The 19,931-nt window shown below is 32.5% G+C and overlaps 1 long non-coding RNA gene across 1 annotated transcript in view; it reads right to left on the reverse strand.

The window, feature by feature from the left end:
- The window catches only part of LOC124353502, a 234,417-nt gene extending 222,646 nt beyond the window's left edge, over positions 1-11,771 (reverse strand). Inside the window, exon 1 of the long non-coding RNA XR_006921604.1 lies at positions 11,582-11,771. This is a non-coding gene — a long non-coding RNA (uncharacterized LOC124353502). The remainder of the gene's footprint in view (positions 1-11,581) is intronic.
- Positions 11,772-19,931: the final 8,160 nt, after the last annotated feature.

Here is a 19,931-nt window from a genome sequence, read left to right on the forward strand (position 1 = left end):
TGTTTAGGAAAACCATAAATACATAATGTTTCATTAGCAGTTCGTAAAAAGGTAAACAAATACCTAATTTAATTTTACTACAGATGACTGTAAAGAACCATAAAATTGTGAATGTGTGCTCGTAAGGTATGGGTAGGGGATTGGGCTTCCCTGAGATTGTGGTACGGCATGATTTTAGTGGCTGAAGGAAAATGCAGAGGGAGGGAGCAGTAGACACTAACAAGTAATAGCATGAAACAACGAGCCATCTTCTCCGAGGCTACAGCCCGAGCAAACGAGCTGGTCGTGTCCTGATAGTTATTTTAACCCTAAATATTACAGTTATTAAATTTTGGATTATGTTGCTCTCATCATGCAAATATATTATGTACAGTGGTGTATACAACGTATATGAGCTTAGAATAAACACAAGTAGTATTTACATTTTTTAAACTCGTGTCATGAAACAACTTGATATAAGTATTTTGAGAGTCAGAAGTTTTAAACAAGTCATCATATTGCATATAATCCAGTTTTACTTCATACTAGCAGTTACACGCGACTTTGCTTGCAGTTTCGTGTTGTAAGGGCACCTTACACCTTTTAAATTACATTCTAAACACTCTAGAGATAGATAAGAGTCACTAGAAGTGCTCCAATATCCCGATCAATTTTAGATATTGGTTTAAAGAGCAGTCTTTGCGGCCGTCAAGTCGGATAGTTTTTATAAACATCCGTGAAATAACTCAAATTATTTCAACACTCCATGTTATTTTTACTGAATAGTTTTATCATGGAGACTGTTTTAAATTAAACAGTAATAGTTTTATTACTGTTTAATTTATCGATTTCAGTAATAAACAGTATAAACGTATTACAGGCTTACGTGGACGATTCTTGAAGTCGAAGTCTTTAGCTTTTCAGTTAACAAACTCATGATGTAATAAATTATGTAATTTAGAAACGGAATTTAGTATATTATAAAAAAATACATCATTTAGCTTAATTTAGGTACATATCATGCTCATGGTTAATCGCTTCAAATGCTAAGCAAACTTCCTAGCGGCTATTATTTTAGGCTTTAAGCTTGGCACGTGTATGAGCAATCTTGGTTCGAGTGAATTATGTTTCCGACGTCACTGTTGAGTTTGCCTTGTTGCCACGATCAAGAAAATATGTCAAAAATATTATATTTATGACCATTGTAATTTATTCTGGTCTTGTTATTTATTTTCATATTTGATTTTGTCTCATATATATATATATATATATTCCTGATCGCGTAACATGCATAATTCGTGATGTATACAGGATGTAAATAAGTATATATACGTACATGCATACATCAGTCTGACAAGCCTACTTATGTCAAAATGCAACTAAAATAAGTTTTTTAAATTTATACTAAAAGTAAAAGATGGCATCTTTGTCTCTGACATCTGCATTAAAATGCTGGCCAAAACGCTGCATACTTAATCTTTGCTAAAACGTGCAGTTAAAATTACATTTTTCCTAAAACTTTATTCTATTATCTTGATATCTTCACACTTTGTGCTTAACAGCGGTTTCAGAAAAGATTGAAATAAGACATGTTTTTACTATCAAGCTTATTATATGCTTTCAAGATTATAAATCGAAACAAAATGAAAATATTGGTTAAATTAATTAAACAAAATGGCTGTACTATCATACATAAATGTTTAAAAGGAACAGTACATTACGTTTAACAGGCTCTTTCAATAAATAACAATTGTTTGCTGTAATGCGTGGGATTTCTCGCAACTTAAGAGATCAGAGACCAGTGGAGCGTAGACTAGAGGGACTTTCGAAATACCAGGCCTATATGTTATCCACGAACCGTAAGAATTTCAATGTAAAATTTCAGTTCGACTGGTCCAGAAGATTTTACGTGATTAAGTTACAAACACACATGAATGAACGTTTTATATAATACAGACACTATTATATAAAAATATATATTAAATTATATTTTAAAACGAAAAAAAGTTGAGTTATTATATGTTAATATGAAAAATTTAAGAATACATGGCATAATCGACAATAATGTATCAATGAACAATAATTTCTACAAAATAGATTTTTTCCCAAAAGCACCTTATATTTACAATTAGTTTCTCCATATAAGGTTGTTCCATATAAAGTCGGCGAAAGGCAAAACCAACCCTCCAGTTTCACCACCTTGTTTACGTCGACTTATAGTTGATAAGCTGCCCTACTTTACCAACTGTTGCGCCCTCCAGACAACTTCAGAGTTCAGTAGCTATAATATTGATTTATATAAATCCTCATTTAGATATTCCTATCCCATTAGTCTTGTACCTTGGGTCTTCAATAGTTATTGCCAGAGTAATGTATCTAAAAAAATGTATCTAATGAGGTTAGTCCGAGACAACATTAGAACAAAGAGAATTCAAGATGCTAAATAAGTTCGTGCCTCGTTAATAGTTATTTGTTGTATTTTTATTTGTAGGAGATTTTTTAGTTTTTGGAATATATATATTAAACTCTATACAACATTCATGTTGTTATTAAAACTATACTTTGTGTCCTGTACAGCTTTGAACTGTGTACTGTAAACCACTACATGGCACTCTAAGTGCAAATACCCATGGAAACGATTTGTAAGACCCGGAGCGCGGCGGTCACTGTGAAGACGTGTTAATTAGACCACTCAAATACATCACAACATGGAAACTACATTGCAAAGCTTATCACATTATAGTGACCATTTTAAATTTTATATTCCATGTAACCGTTATTCCCTGTATGTTCATGCCCACAGTTAAACGTACAGCTCTAATTATAGCACCACGTAATTATAGACCTTTACTAATTACAATCACGTCTACTGTTATACACAATGTATTAATTACTTCTACAATCTCCAATATATCCAACCTCATAATATCCTAATTACACACATATTGTAACATAGCAGTTAGCCTTAAAATTATCCACTCTATTATCCACCGCTTAAATATGTCAACACGTAATGTGGGTTTTTATTTTCACTGTATAATAATAAAGAACCCTATAGTTATTTGAAAAGGTCCTGTATTGAAGATTTCAAACAATAAAATTTTCTTATCTAAGTTGTTAACATTTAGTTTTAGAAACGTGGTATAGGGTATAGGTCATGAGCTCGGGTGACGCTATGCGTGTGATGTGTTTGCTGTACGAGTAAATATTCGTAGACATATGGACGATTGACAGCATACATGTCAATATACCTTATACTTCAGACACAATAGTTGTTCTTCCTTTTGCATTTTTCACACATTTCTAACAAAATAATTACGACTTATAAAAATATGTTTTCCAAATTTTATTCGTACGGCTATAGTAAAGTTTTCTTTCTAATTGCATAAAAAAGTGCATATTTTATCCCTTCAAATGCTCAGTTTTTAATATATTTAACTATCATATATATCATGTTATCAAATTAAACGAACGCCAGATCGGCTCCACGTCTGCTCCATAGCGAAAAACACCCCAGCCCGGAGATCGTGCAATAGACCGATGGTTATAATTTTCAACTCAGAGACAGAGTTAGAAGAGATGGACACTAAAAACAAATTTAATCCTCCAAGTAAACTCATTTTAAAAGTGTCGTTTACACAGACAGACATACACAAAGACCCAGTTTTCGTCGTCAACTGGTGCTAGTTACTGCGATAAACAACCAATAAACCTCGTGTTGGCCAGTTGTAAATATATGGATTATGTTTTAATTCTTCAACAATAAGTTTTACAATACATTTATTATAACATTTCCTTTTACATGTTTCTACAGAAAAACCGAGTTCACTTGAGTTTTCAAAAAATTGAAAAGAAATAAAAACTGCATTAATGTTGAGGTGGAAAAATATATTCTCTCTGTTTTATGGACATTACCCTAGAAATTCTCAAATACTTGTATACGAGTTTTTACTATATAGATCAATAAACTGCTAATTATCACACTGTTGCAGAATTAAAGAGTACACAACTCATTACCATACTGGCTGTCGAAATGAATGTACATGACTAGTGTCGCAGTGAAGATGTTAACAACGTATTCTGTGGCTAGAGATGTTTACAGTTTAACAGATCGGCTGTGTTGGACGTAACTCACTAGCATCCTGCTTCAGTAGTGGCACAGTGTAAGTGTTAACAACACAATATTCTGTGTCTAGATATGTTTACAGTTTAACAGATCGGCTGTGTTGGACGTAACTCACTAGCATCCTGGTTGACGTAATGAATGCACATGAGTAGTGGCACAGTGTAAGTGTTAACAACACAATATTCTGTGGCTAGAGATGATCATAGTTTAACTGATTGGCTGTGGTGTACGTAACTCACTAGCATCCTGGTTGACGTAATGAATGCACATGAGTAGTGGCACAGTGTAAGTGTTAACAACATAATATTCTGTGGCTAGAGATGATCATAGTTTAACTGATTGGATGTGGTGTACGTAACTCACTAGCATCCTGGTTGACGTAATGAATGCACATGAGTAGTGGCACAGTGTAAGTGTTAACAACACAATATTCTGTGGCTAGAGATGATCATAGTTTAACTGATTGGCTGTGGTGTACGTAACTCACTAGCATCCTGGTTGACGTAATGAATGCACATGAGTAGTGGCACAGTGTAAGTGTTAACAACATAACATTCTGTGGCTAGAGATGATCATAGTTGAACTGATCGGCTGTGTTGGACGTAACTCACTAGCATCCTGCTTCAGTAGTGGCACAGTGTAAGTGTTAACAACATAATATTCTGTGGCTAGAGATGACCATAGTTGAACTGATTGGCTGTGGTGGACGTAACGCACTAGCATCCTGGTTTACGTAATGAATGCACATGAGTAGTGGCACAGTGTAAGTGTTAACAACATAATATTCTGTGGCTAGAGATCTTCATAGTTTCACAGGTCGGTTGTGGTGGACGTAACTCACTAGCATCCTGGGTTACGTAATGAATGCACATGAGTAGTGGCACAGTGTAAGTGTTAACAACACAATATGCTGTGGCTAGAGATGATCATAGTTTAACAGATCGGCTGTGGTGGACGTAACTCACTAGCATCCTGGTTTACGTAATGAATGCACATGAGTAGTGGCACAGTGTAAGTGTTAACAACACAATATTCTGTGGCTAGAGATGATCATAGTTGAACTGATTGGCTGTGGTGACCAACCACCATCCTGTCTGTCTTGAAGTATGTACATGACTAGTATCGCAGTGTAAGTGTTAACAACACAATATTCTGTGGCTAGAGATGATCATAGTTTAACTGATTGGCTGTGGTGACCAACCACCATCCTGTCTGTCCTGAAGTATGTACATGACTAGTATCGCAGTGTAAGTGTTAACAACACAATATTCTGTGGCTAGAGATGATCATAGTTGAACTGATTGGCTGTGGTGACCAACCACCATCCTGTCTGTCCTGAAGTATGTACATGACTAGTATCGCAGTAGGCATTAATGTAGTCCGGGGGATTTTTCTCAGATCCAAAGAAGACTTCTTACATATCATGAAACAAAGGAAATTAATGTTATGGTCGGGTGAATATATTGGTTATGGGCCGTGTTGGGGTGGTGGTTTGTGCTACCTGTAAGAGAGTATGTTGGGGGGGAGGGGTTGAATGGTTGAACGAATTATATTTTACATTATTTTTATTTAATTTTATTGAAAGTTTTAGGCCTATTACATAATCTAAATATATTTAAGTTATTACTGTAATGTTTTGTAATAATTTTATTACAGTACATATAGCTTCGTTTATAATGGTCTATAACAATTTTTTGGCATAATTGTAAGGGTGTGTTATTAGAACTGTTTGTATTTTTCATATTATCTTGGGATTGAGTGGAATAGAGGACTAAGACAGCACTAAACTGAGCCTCTAAATATAAAGAAATATTTCATTTCATCATTTAACCTAGACTGTTTCCGCGCGAAGTAATTACATTTCACCGGCAACGCGCCACAGAGTTATATTAACCCCATCGTCGCACTCATATTTTATGTGTTAGCGTTAAGGACACAGAAAATTAGTTTAATATTTTATAATTTTTCCCGTAAAATCAAATTAACTTATCTTTATTAATGAATTTTATTTATAAACAGGTAAATCCTAACAACATGGTTTATTTGTTGTGCAAAGTTTTGGAAACTACCATATTTATCACAATTACTTACAGGTTTGTTTAAGTTCTTTTCTAAATTTCCTGTATCTCTGATGACAAACTGACATGAAATTATAAACATCAAAAAATAAAATCATCTTAAGAATCAATTAGCTATATATTTCAAATTTTTCAATTAACCTCAGAGAAGCCTTTTACGGCACATGGTGTGGCGGGCGTACTTATACTTTTTTAACTACGGCAGCAATAAGAAATAAATATTATATTAATTGGTTAATTCAGAAAGGCAAAACTTTTTGAAATTTTGTTTCAAATGGTGTAGACAAACTAACCAACAGACGTAAACACAATATATCAATACGACATTAACGATGTTTATATAGATGTGGCGTCTGAAGAGGCGGAATTTCAACACTCGTCCTTACAAATTCACCCACCACCTTGTTTACCGCAAGTTAGAGTCAATAATGTGTTCAGGCTTAGCTTATTGTTCTATTTTATGCTTCACAACCAATAAGAGTTATACATACAATTATACAATTCTACATAAAATAAAACAGTAATAGACATATCCGCGCTGATTTACAACTGCGGAAGTCTTGCCAAATAATCCACCCGGTCAATACCAAGATCAAGGGCTTACAGAGCATTTCCACGGAACCATGACATTGTACTGGCTTAGAAATCTTTCGAACATTTTTGTTTCTTCAGGAAGCCGAAATAAAACCAATTATAATATACGATACGGTTGATATTGAATAATCTACACAAATAAACCGTTGTGGATTTCAACTGCGGAAGTCTTGCCAAATAATCCACCTGGTCGATATCAAGATCAAGGGCTTACAGAGCATTTCCACGGAACCATGACAAAGTACTGGCTTAGAAATCTTTCGAACATTTTTGTTTCTTCAGGAAGCCGAAATAAAACCAATTATAATATACGGTACGGTTGATATTGAATAATCTACACAAATAAACCGTTGTGGATTTCAACTGCGGAAGTCTTGCCAAATAATCCACCCGGTCGATATCAAGATCAAGGGCTTACAGAGCATTTCCACGGAACCATGACAAAGTACTGGCTTAGAAATCTTTCGAACATTTTTGTTTCTTCAGGAAGCCGAAATAAAACCAATTATAATATACGATACGGTTGATATTGAATAATCTACACAAATAAACCGTTGTGGATTTCAACTGCGGAAGTCTTGCCAAATAATCCACCTGGTCGATATCAAGATCAAGGGCTTACAGAGCATTTCCACGGAACCATGACAAAGTACTGGCTTAGAAATCTTTCGAACATTTTTGTTTCTTCAGGAAGCCGAAATAAAACCAATTATAATATACGATACGGTTGATATTGAATAATCTACACAAATAAACCGTTGTGGATTTCAACTGCGGAAGTCTTGCCAAATAATCCACCTGGTCGATATCAAGATCAAGGGCTTACAGAGCATTTCCACGGAACCATGACAAAGTACTGGCTTAGAAATCTTTCGAACATTTTTGTTTCTTCAGGAAGCCGAAATAAAACCAATTATAATATACGATACGGTTGATATTGAATAATCTACACAAATAAACCGTTGTGGATTTCAACTGCGGAAGTCTTGCCAAATAATCCACCTGGTCGATATCAAGATCAAGGGCTTACAGAGCATTTCCACGGAACCATGACAAAGTACTGGCTTAGAAATCTTTCGAACATTTTTGTTTCTTCAGGAAGCCGAAATAAAACCAATTATAATATACGATACGGTTGATATTGAATAATCTACACAAATAAACCGCTGTGGATTTCAACTGCGGAAGTCTTGCCAAATAATCCACCCGGTCGATATCAAGGCTTACAGAGCATTTCCACGGAACCATGACAATGTACTGGCTTAGAAATCTTTCGAACATTTTTGTTTCTTCAGGAAGCCGAAATAAAACCAATTATAATATACGATACGGTTGATATTGAATAATCTACTCAAATAAACCGTTGTGGATTTCAACTGCGGAAGTCTTGCCAAATAATCCACCTGGTCGATATCAAGATCAAGGGCTTACAGAGCATTTCCACGGAACCATGACAATGTACTGGTTTAGAAATCTTTAGAAATTTTTTTTTCTTCAGAAAGCCGAAATAAAACCAATTATTATTATATATATATATATATATATATATATATATATATATATATATATATATATATATATATAACCTAAATATGTTTATAACTTATATCTTTATGAGTATATATTCATTTAAATCTCACAAGCGTATATACAGTCACCATCTATATTTATTTTTGCCACTATATAGTATGAATAATATGGTACTATCTCATTAGTATTGGCTTTTCAGATACCGTAAGATGGCTTAAATTCCTTCATCCCTGAAAATAAAATAAAAAGTCAAAACTAAATAAAGGTCATTTGCTTGTTTTTGTTCTCGTGCTAAAATACTTCGCAACGTTAGTTTTAAAGGGAACTTTGTAAGTCCTTTGTTCTAAATGGCCAATTCTATTGAATGAATACGATTATCTATCTATATAATCTAAAGTAACAATAATTGGTCAACTTACTCCAGTAAATGTCGGGGTGATTGTTAAACCTAAGGGATTGCCTAAGGGATTACTTAAGAGATTATCAAATCGTTTTATACTCACTATCCCAGTATACAGATATTATAAGGACCACACCTCAGGTGAGGCAATAGTTATATACCGCTATTAGCTGCGGCTTAACACGTAATTTTCTGCAGTACACGAGAGTATCATACGCGCTTCCAATTAAATGGCATACCAATGAAACTGATGAGGGTCATTGGAAGATATTCTCATCTCCGGATCCATTTCGAACAGGATATATATTTAAGTTTGAAGGGGAATTTGAAAGTCAAAGAGCAAACCTGATTCTGTAAGCATCACTAAGACAAATCGAATTTCTACGCAAACAACATTTACAGGGTATTTAGCGGAACAGCTCCTAATATATCGGTAGCTGCTTTGGATTATTTAAGGCCAGTGGGATTAAATGTACCCTGAACTCAAATATTTTAATATAATGAGAGTCTAAAAATTCTTATTATTTTGGAATTCAAGTAGGAATATTTAATGCAAATATTATTTCAGCCTAAGTTCGTTCAAATGTTCAACACATTCAATCTCAGTACCTTTTGCTTTGCATAAATACATATCTTCAAATTTATAATATTTTTAATTAGGATTTTTTAACGAAAACACCTGCTTACATACAAACTTGTTTGTGCCCTTACATTTGTTCATATAAAATATACGTAAATCTTACATAACCTTGATACAACACATTATATGACCTTATCTTCAAGCCAAGATCGTTATATCCTCCTACTACTCCCTTTGGTCTTAATCTAGGAATTACATCAATTTATAGCTTACGAGTATCGTGCCATTAAGAAAGATGGGTTCAGCGAATTTTATGGTTATCTTATGGCTCTAAAAATATTAGTTTGTGTTTGGTGTTATTGTGTCTATTTTTTACTATGCCACATTCACTTGTTAACACAGACTATGTTAGTATCGGAGATATTGCACGTTGCTTCTGATACCATTGTGATACGGCATTCTGTTAATCTTTCTTTACATGACAATATCGTCCTCTCTGTTTCTTTTTTCATCTTGTGCTCCATGTGATATTTGATTATTACACAATTTTTTTTTTAATTTAATTTCAAGACACACGAATTTTACAGCCTATCTCACCGTCATAAAACAACTCCATATATATATATATATATATATATATATATATATATATATATATATATATATATATATATATATATATCAATACTAATAAGGCAAAGCCCTATTTCAATCACTTTCGAAGAGTAAATAGCCTACATGAATTCCGGAATCTAAAATACAGGTATTCAATAACGTTTCTAGCTTATTCGTTGTCAATTTTTTTCGATCTCTTCACACGGACATGGCTTTAGATTACAGGAGTCAATTCTGTAACAACATCAGATTCCAGACGTTGCATTAAGAAGAAAGTGAACTGGAGTTACACATAACATTCATATTCCATCAACCCTTCCCACCACGGCTGGAGAGCTTGTGTATTGGGGGCTTGGTTTCTCGACTGTGCTTAGAAATCATGCCAGTAACATCGTAGTGCACTCAATTGTGCACCTGATGAGACAGTGAGAGTATCAATTACACTATATTTTACATTTTGTATTATAGGTGTTCCAACCTTTCCCACCATGGCTGCGTTGTGTGTAATCGGTTTATAGGTTATATGTCACATAAAGATAAACATTCATAGATAAATCCAGACTTTTATAGGTATATTAGTAAAATTACTCAAAACCTCTTTATACAGGCATACTCCATCCTCCTCGACATATTGTATCCTATATTTTTAAGAATCCCTCTTCAAGGAACATAATTTTAATAATATATTTAAATACAATTCGTTGTATTATTTATTAGTAAAAGAGTTGTCTGTAAAGAGATCTTTATCTTGCAGCTTTATCGACGATTTTGCCAGCTCGTACGTGTGTTAATGTTTATTTTCAATATACATGGAGGTCTTGGAACTGAATCTGAATGATAAGAAATAGGGATAAATAATGTACGAAAAGTAAACAACGTATTAAGAAGTTTATGGTGAACTCTCCTGAGTTAAACTTTAACTCACGTTCAACTTGGATCTCTGATTGAGCCCTTTCATGTTACATATCTGTAATAAGGTAATATTCTGCTTGTGAATATTCTGTTTGTAGAATGGTGAAAGTCAGCAGAGTCATTTGTATGCGATTTTCTTTGTTTTACTTCGATCCAATAAGAAAAGTTAACCATATTGTGTTAAATGAATTATGCTTGGAATTAATTTGGATACCTTATATCTAAGGCTAAGCGGTTCTTAAAAGGATCGTAAATTACTCGTAATATGTCAGTGGCCAGTAAATCTGAAGGCCCTACAGTTTACGTAGGGACTACTTATTGTTGTTATTGTTAGTTTAGGGATCCCATTCCCACTGACTCAACACTTCTCAGTAAACACTGGCACACGAGCACTATTGTTATGTTTGTAATAACAACAACGAAATGTTTAATATCTTACTGTGAGACACTTAAATTAAAAACTACAATAATTTATCTTAGCAGTTAAAGAAATGCAAAAAACTTTTAAAATTTCAAATACCGTTTAAAGTAAAATTTTCCTTGTTTTCCTACCAATTTAAATTAAAATAAAAGTAAACACTTTGTGAACAAACTATTAATAAGGCACTTTTTTCGTAGTATTATTATTTATTTAATAATACTACGAATTATACTATAATACTATTATAGTATTACTATATAGTACTTAATAATACTATTTATTATTATTGTTTAACAATATTCAATACAAATCAACGTAAAAATTCTAGCTGAAAATAGATTCTTACCTTCCGTCAAATGTTAGTTTCACGAATGAGACAGATAATCTCTACATCCCACCATCAAAAAATCTGGAAATACAAATTATATCAAAGAATTAGTCAGTAGTGTCGTCATATCATTTTCAAAAAATCACACGAACGCATCCACACACATAAACACGTATTTCAAATCGACCGCAGTCCAGAGCATTGGACATGTCCACGGAACGGCTAGAGCTGAACTGACATTACTTAGCCCCCATTTCTAGGTCAAGGACATCAGTGCTATCATTGCCAGCTGATTAATATTGTTCTAGGTCGGTGTACAACTGAATTAAAATACAGTGGGGACTGAAGTGTAACTTTTTATTTAACTTGTTCTGTCTATATTCTATTTGGAATTCTTCCAGCGTACTCAATAGTTGTCCTTTTTTCAAATACATAATATATCCAAGTTATTATTTATGCCATTCATTAAAAGTAAAAGTTATTTTTGCTTGTCAGTTCTTGAATTTGTTATTTGCTCTTTAAAATCTGGTCCTGAATGTCTAATATACTCTCTGGGACAATCATCACATGTTATTGTATAGACTCTAACATCATCTTATTAATTTTATTCCTGTGCTCGTTTTCGTCGTGAAGATTTCTTGTCTTATCTGTTATACTAAAAGAGGTCACTCCATGTCATTTAAGCTCTTTACTTAAACCCTGTAGTGTTGTACGATCGTATTCATTATAGCCTACGTATTTGTTTTATCTCGCTTACTCTCCATCCGTCTTTTGTTTGTATTTTTTATAATTTTATGAGTATTTTATTATTACAGTCACGTGGTTTTGTAATAGTTTTAACCATTTACAATTACTTGAATAATTGTTCGATTTAGGAGCATATAAACCATTTTGATCATAAATTTAAAATAGCAATATAATAGCTATATAAACCAATTATAAGCTGTTACTTTATGTGTAGGATTTGGATGAATAGCTTCTTCTAATGCAGTAGACTTTCTGTGTAAATACTTTAGTCAAGTTTGTTATTTTCTTTGTTATAGTTATTTATGATAGTTTCCTCTTCAGTTTCAAGTGCGAACTTAAGCTTTAGCTCAACACTATTCAAATATTTATGTAGCAAACTAATTTTCTCACACTGCTAACAAGCATAACTCAAACAGCTTCACTTCCGCAAAGTGAGGCTAGAAGTGGGGAAGAGAAGATTTTCTTATTTCGGCTTCACCATTTATAGTTTCCTCCCTGAAAGTTTAAGAAATCTTCCCAGTTTAAAATTTAAGAGTGGTTACAAGTTATTTATTTTACTTAATATTAGTCACACGTATGATGTTAGACAGTGAGTTGTTCTGTAACCAGAAATGTCTTGGAAACGCTCCCAATAAAATGATTATTTTATTCAATTACAAACATGTCTGTAGTACAATGAAATTTGACGAAAATATTTATTTTTGTTGGAATTTCTCTTTCTACATTAGATATCAAACAATGTACCGGAAAGAGGAGAATCCATAACTAAGCTACCTTGTTGAATATAAAGTTTTCCTTCGAAAGAAAAATAATCTTATTTCAACTAATCTTGTGAGTACCATTATTGTCTAAAGATTTTGTGCAAAAAACCGGAATTTTGCAAAAGATTCTCATTTAAAATTTGTACACTTTTTTACACGGGCGTTTGAATGTAAGTGTACAATATCAAACGAAGTATTGCCTGTATTGCCTTATTTATTGTTTTTCAATAAATACGTAAGAATTTTTTAAATTTATTTTAGTTTTCTAAAAGTTGAATACATAATTTTGTATAGCTTTTAAATAAATTGTAAGCTGGTGCAGATATATAGTCTACATAAGGTATAATGGGAACATGATCCTTGTGAACCTTAGGTAAGTTTTTTAAATACTGTATAACTGTATATCACAAGTAATAAAATGGAGCGAAATGGGATGAATGGTTTTGATGCATCTTATCTCTTCATCAGTAAACAATAGCTGACTGTTATTGATTAGTTTTTTATCTTTCTTTGGAACGCATTACCCAGGTTTTTCTAACTATGGTTATGTTTCATTGAAGGCGGAGCTTAATTCAATATTGATTGAGTATAAATAACAGCACGGTTATGTTTTTTATGTAATAAAATGTTTATCTGTTCTTTTGTCATGTTTCCATTAATCTGTTCATTAAAACGGTTGATTGTCCTTTGTCGGCCTTACATTGTATGATATTATGATTTAATGATTTTTAAGGCTGGAAAATCGTGTTTTTGAATAGAATACAATGTATTAAAGTTACTATATTTGTGTTATTTTAGTTTAACTTTCTATACAACATTAGTATTTCTAGAGAGCACATTGGGCATATTAATTGGGAACTGAATATACCTTTTCCTTCCAATTTAGCAAAGTAGAGTTCTAGGCCTTTATCTAACATAGACGGTTCATCTCTATTAAAACATTTCTGTTTTATTTGTAATTCACAGATAAAATCAAATTCAAACAAACACCACTTTTGGCTTTTGTTCATTTATACTAAGTTTAGTAAAATTACTTCTTTATTCTTAATAGTTCTAGTAATTAAGCTATCAAGATTCACAGTTAAATTTTGTAATTGTGTTTCGTGGGTATTTTTGCTATTCTAATTTTAAAGTTCTCTTTCCCAATTAATACCATTATTATTCATAATTAAACAAAATGCAAAACAAATTAAATTATTTACCTCAATCATTGTTCTACAAGTATCAATACAATATAATTCGTCAAAACAATTTTATTTATACTTATTATTCCCCTCCAGGTCTATTCATGTTTATAAAATATGAATCTTCAAGTAGATTCTTTCATTATTTTATTAAGTAATTGTAGTATTAAATGTATTAATGTATGTAAATCTCTTACAGAATGTCTTCATTTATTTAAGATGTTTCTTCTCTGTACCACTTAAAACAAACTAAACCATTAGCAAAGATTTGGTCACCTCATATTTTTACTGTTACCCCTCCTGGATTCATTCTCTCAATGATTACGTCATTTTCCAACGATCTCAATTGCCTACTATCTGACTGAGACTATACAATCTTTTCTGCTCCCATTGTTTCTTTTTCTCAAAACCTTGAAGGCAGCATTATGTAATAGGAGGCCCCTGCCTTTGACTGTGCCTAATACGCAGACAAAACAATCACGACCCACGCAGAATTACATTTTTAACACTACTCTTTATTTGTATCTACATTTTTATCTACATAGTATTATTTTTAATTTTGTTTACTTCAAGATTTTTTTACTCAATAATGGAAAATGGTATTGTACTTTAATCTTCTAAGATACCACACCATATATCTGGAACAGTGTCTGGAATCCAAGTGTCCGCCATATTTAAAATGTGTGAAGGTTCTATGTAACAAACGGAAGGAGAACGCATAGGTCGATCTAGAAATAGGATACATGTTCTGACTTTAGTGCTATCTTCTGAGAAGAGGTAGGGAAAATATTGCTGCAGTGTTTCATTCTGGAATAAAGAGAAACTGAATTCGCTCCGAAAAATGTTGGTAATTTAAAAGCCGGCAAAGGATTCTCTTGGCCAGAAGTTATCTTCGGGTTACGATAATGGTGTATTTTGTTCTGAGAGAATTGTTTTGTTCCGATAGAAAATTCCGATTTTCTATCGGACCGACAAAGCCATCTCTGTTTAAAGTTTCCCACTTGGATTGCTAAAAATATAAAATAAATTTTCCCGTAATTAACAATATTTAAACCATGTTCTTCATGATGAATTTAAAATATAACAAGATGAACTTAACTGAAAATACTGTAAATATAACTTCTTCTTAATTCACATTGCACGTATAAACTAAGGAATAGTTGTCCCTTTGATGTCTGGACGAACCTGTCGCGGCGGTAGGAGAGGTCGGATATAAGCTGCTTAGTAGGCGCTGACACAGCTCCTTGACACTTTCTACAGTTATACAGTGCTCACGTTATTGATCGACATTTGATTCTTGTCGATAGATTTTCATGGGCGGAATCTGGAAGTTTGCTTCTAAAACAGATCCTAACTATAGAATTTATATTTAATTCGAAAATATACTAAATACGGTAGTTTATTAAATGAGTTAAATACTAATATTAGTTTAAATAGTAATTAAGGTTTGCTTGTAATTTGTATGGAACAGGAAACGTAGTTAATTGTAAACACTAAAACTGTAAACAGATTGTTTCCTGAGCTGAACAGGTCGCGAGCAACCTAGTGTGGCTTCGGCTTGGTGTATTCGAAGAATGGTTGGGGAGGGAGGGGTAGAATAAAAAGCTACGCTCGTTTTCTCCACCCCGTATTTTGCGACTTGCATATTTAGATATTAGACGACTTTAGTTAGATATTATGTGTCAAAATTAAAATAATTCTTCGAGTTTATAGGAGGAAGCACCGTGTAGTGACAAGTTTTCTTTACAATAGGTCGATTCCTTTTAAGACTTATTCTGTCCGTCCTCATGGGCCACTGGGCTGTTCGAGGATCTTATTAAACAAAATCAAGGGGATATTGGTTACAGCACAAGGTCGATGTTACTGATAAAAAGTGCAGCAGTCACAGTCAGGATTTGAACCTGAGCTATCTCTAACTCAGATTCTAAATCTGACGTCCCCGGCCATCGGCACTCCCAAAATTCTAATAGCCGACTTTATATTCGGTATATTTTTGGTTTAGTTTTTGAAAAGTTCATTTAGTTTATTTTTAGTTTGTTAATTCTTGATAGAAGACTGTGGAATTTATTGTAATTTAGAACGTAGGGAATCTATTTAAGTAATTAGTAGATATAACCTTATTATTTAATGATCCATATTAATTTGATTTTCCACTAAACCATTTTCTTTTGATTTTGATTTTTTTCATTCAATTTCAAAGCGAGATTATTCTATTTCTGTACAAAAGTTACACTTAAAGAGTTGTATTTCTTTTTAGTTAACCGTGGTATAAAACCTTTGAGTTAATAATCTAAAACTATTAATAATTGATAACTGATTGTTTTGCCCAAAAGATTTTCAAACAACTATTCAAAAGCATAAAGGCTTTTAAACCTCTTTTCTACTTCAGTTTTTTTTACTTATATACTGCACGTAATGACGTTAGAGAAATATCTGCGTAGCCAAAATTGTACACGGATGTACCTGATATTCTGTTTAAAATTAGGAAAATTGTCTATCATTACCTTATTTCTTACTATTTTATAATCAGAAACAACATTTCTAATACGTTATAAACAGTGGGATTCATTATTTTTGAGATTTTTTAGAAGCAGAAAATATATGTATAACATCGATGACTTCGGTATTAAGTGGAATAAAATGTCAACAAAAACAAGCAATAAAAGTTGGTTATGTTTAAGTAAACATTTCCATAAATCTCTTAGCAGTCGAGTCAGTGCTGTTTGTAGGGGAAATGTGATGTTCTAAAGTAAAACTTTTATTTAATGGTTTGATGCAAGTAGGAAACAGAGTTACTAATCCATATTTGATAGCTGGATCAAAAAAAAACAATCACAGTAAAATACTTGAAGTAGGTTTGAAACATATTTTATGTTTATTAAAACTGCAAAATTATTTTCAAAGCATTAATCAAGGCTTGGTTCCCTTTGTAATGTTAATACTTAGGCGCTGTGACCAACTGTTTTTTATCTTTTCATATGGACTTTGACTCCAGATTTTTTTTCTCCAGAAGTCTGTCAGATTTCAGACGCTGTACGATTGAATCAACATTCGCATTGAATCAACTATATTTCCAACATCACAATACATTGTTCATGTAAATACTTATTATTTTTTTTAATCATATCCTCCGTTATTATAAGCTTTTTCGTCCAAAACCTTTGAAGGTAATTTCTTACCAAAATATATTGTCATATTTACATTCAATTTTATATAAACTTTGAATGGTGAGAAGTGGAAGAAAAGTATCCTTATTTACAGGTGCTGTTTACACTCTATACCGCATGATATTCCGAATAAAAATATTTTCATTTACAAAATTATTTTGATTTTTATTTATTAAATGCTATACATAATGTTAATTATAAATTAGCAATTTTCAAATTAATCAAACTGTTACGGATACTAAACGTAATAAGTTAAAAACTTAATAATTCATTTAGGCTGTGAACTACGTACTGATCTATTAATAGTCTGGTATTTATATATTGATTAAAGACCATAAATGATACGATGATAAGAAATATCCTAGAGCTTACCTAAACATATATTTACGTAACGTAGCTATATTAGGAAGGGTTAATTTAATTTAAATGTTGAATTTAGCTAGAGTTCACCTTCCTTTTATTGCAGCGTCCGAGACAGCGTCATACACCGGAAAGAAGGTAAACTGGAGCTAAATTCAACATTCAAATTTAAAATATCTTGTTATGACGTATACACTGAAGAATAAATAAGTAAACACAAGTACTTAGTTAATATTTATTATCTTTCTGGAAGAAAAGAAATGTATGATTACTACATACTTGCGAGTATACAAACGTAACGTGCAAAGACTTTGATTAAATTCAACACATCCTGTAAGAATACAGACGGCCTTGTATTACTTTGTGTTATGTTTAAAGACAAAGTAACAGTAAGTAAGTGCACAGGATATTGTTCCAGCTATCGGAGTTAACCTATGACCAAATCTCAATTCATATGTGATAGTTCAGCAATAAGGCAGTGACCTTAAATTGCATTATATGATTCCGACATCACCATGCAAGTAACAATCTCTGTGTTGGGTACAATGAGACATAAAGAAATCAAATATACGATTTTCTCACAAATATTTACGACTGTTTCACTCCCATAAAAAGATTGCTTCTATTTAAATTCACGAGTTCAGTCATTTTCTATGAGAAACTGTGAGGTGTTTGTGTGGATAAAACTTCCGCCTTGAGCGTCTGAATCCGTTAATTATAGATTTTCAAAGTTGTTATAAAGCGGGTCATTATAGAGTTAGAGTTAAGAGTTCTTTATACAAAACTAGTTATATAACTTGAATAATTTTATTATATTAGATAAAATTAGTTTTACTACCAATTACACTTAGTAGTATTTTACTTGCGGAAACGATTGTCTTGAATCATATTCAACTCTAAGATATACGTATTTTATATGAGTTATGGGTTGCTTTTAAAAGCCACTAAATAAAAGACCTTTTTCATATACATATACACCCTATTAATACTTTTGAAACAAAACATTTTTCCATGTATTCCAAATGTTTATTTTTAAGGTTCAGTTATACTTTTTAAGTTAAAATGTCCATGGTATGTACGCTAATAATTCCGTATCGTAATAAAAGTTTGCTCCGTTTTCAGTTATTTCATTGACCCTCTTGTACTAACCTCACAATAAAACCTTCCGCTCTATAGATATAAAGTCTAGAGAGTCCAGGGCTCATAAAAATGGTTACAACAGCAATAAATGTTTTCGTGAGTCGATTCAGGTTGCCACTACTGAACAAGAATACCCATGCAAACATATGTATGGTAGATCGCTATTTATTCTCAATCCAAGTTTTCAGAATTTACAGTATAGGAGAATTAGTAATGATAAAGTTACACAAATGTTCGCTTACCGCCGGATTTGCGATTAGACATGAATCTAGGATAAGCTTTAATGAAAAAGCCACTGTATGCCTCAAGTGTGCACTTTCATAAATTCGAAGTCTCACAGGCACAACACTTTACATGTATTACTTTCTAAAGGACACTATTTTTAAAGGTCTTGATATGTCACTATTTATTTTCATCTTTAGGACTTTCACAAAAGCTAAGATACTACAGTGTTATTGGCTGAGGGCTAGTGAAGTTGTCACTCGAGGGGCTGAAAGAATTTAATTTTGGTCTGTCTGTCCACACAATACCTCGAAAATCTACTGTGTTATAAACTTTAAAGTTTGCATAAAATTTAATCTCTATATAAGTAACACTGAAGTCGATCATGGGGTGTGTCACTCCATAGGATTTGGCGGAGCGTTTTTTAATTTTTTTCTTGTGGGTAACCACGATGGCAACGAGAAAATATTAAAAGAAATAAATGTGTAAACATATTGAATAATTAAAAATATATATATATATATATATATATATATATATATATATATATATATAATGGAAAGGCAATGTTAAAAGTCGGTGGAAAAATGTGATTCCAGCGAGCTCTTGCATTGTAGTACTCTCCCTACTATTTTTATATGTCTATTTACTTCTAATTCCACGATATGTAAGGATAGTATAAAATATCTCATATCTCTGTAACAGCTTAAGAAATATTGAATGTCTGAGTTTAAACGCCACTGGGACGAAATCTTGATTTGCAAAATTGACTAATAAAATCGTTACC

The sequence above is a fragment of the Homalodisca vitripennis genome, chromosome 1, assembly GCF_021130785.1.
Source record: "Homalodisca vitripennis isolate AUS2020 chromosome 1, UT_GWSS_2.1, whole genome shotgun sequence".
NCBI classification, from domain to species: domain Eukaryota; kingdom Metazoa; phylum Arthropoda; class Insecta; order Hemiptera; family Cicadellidae; genus Homalodisca; species Homalodisca vitripennis.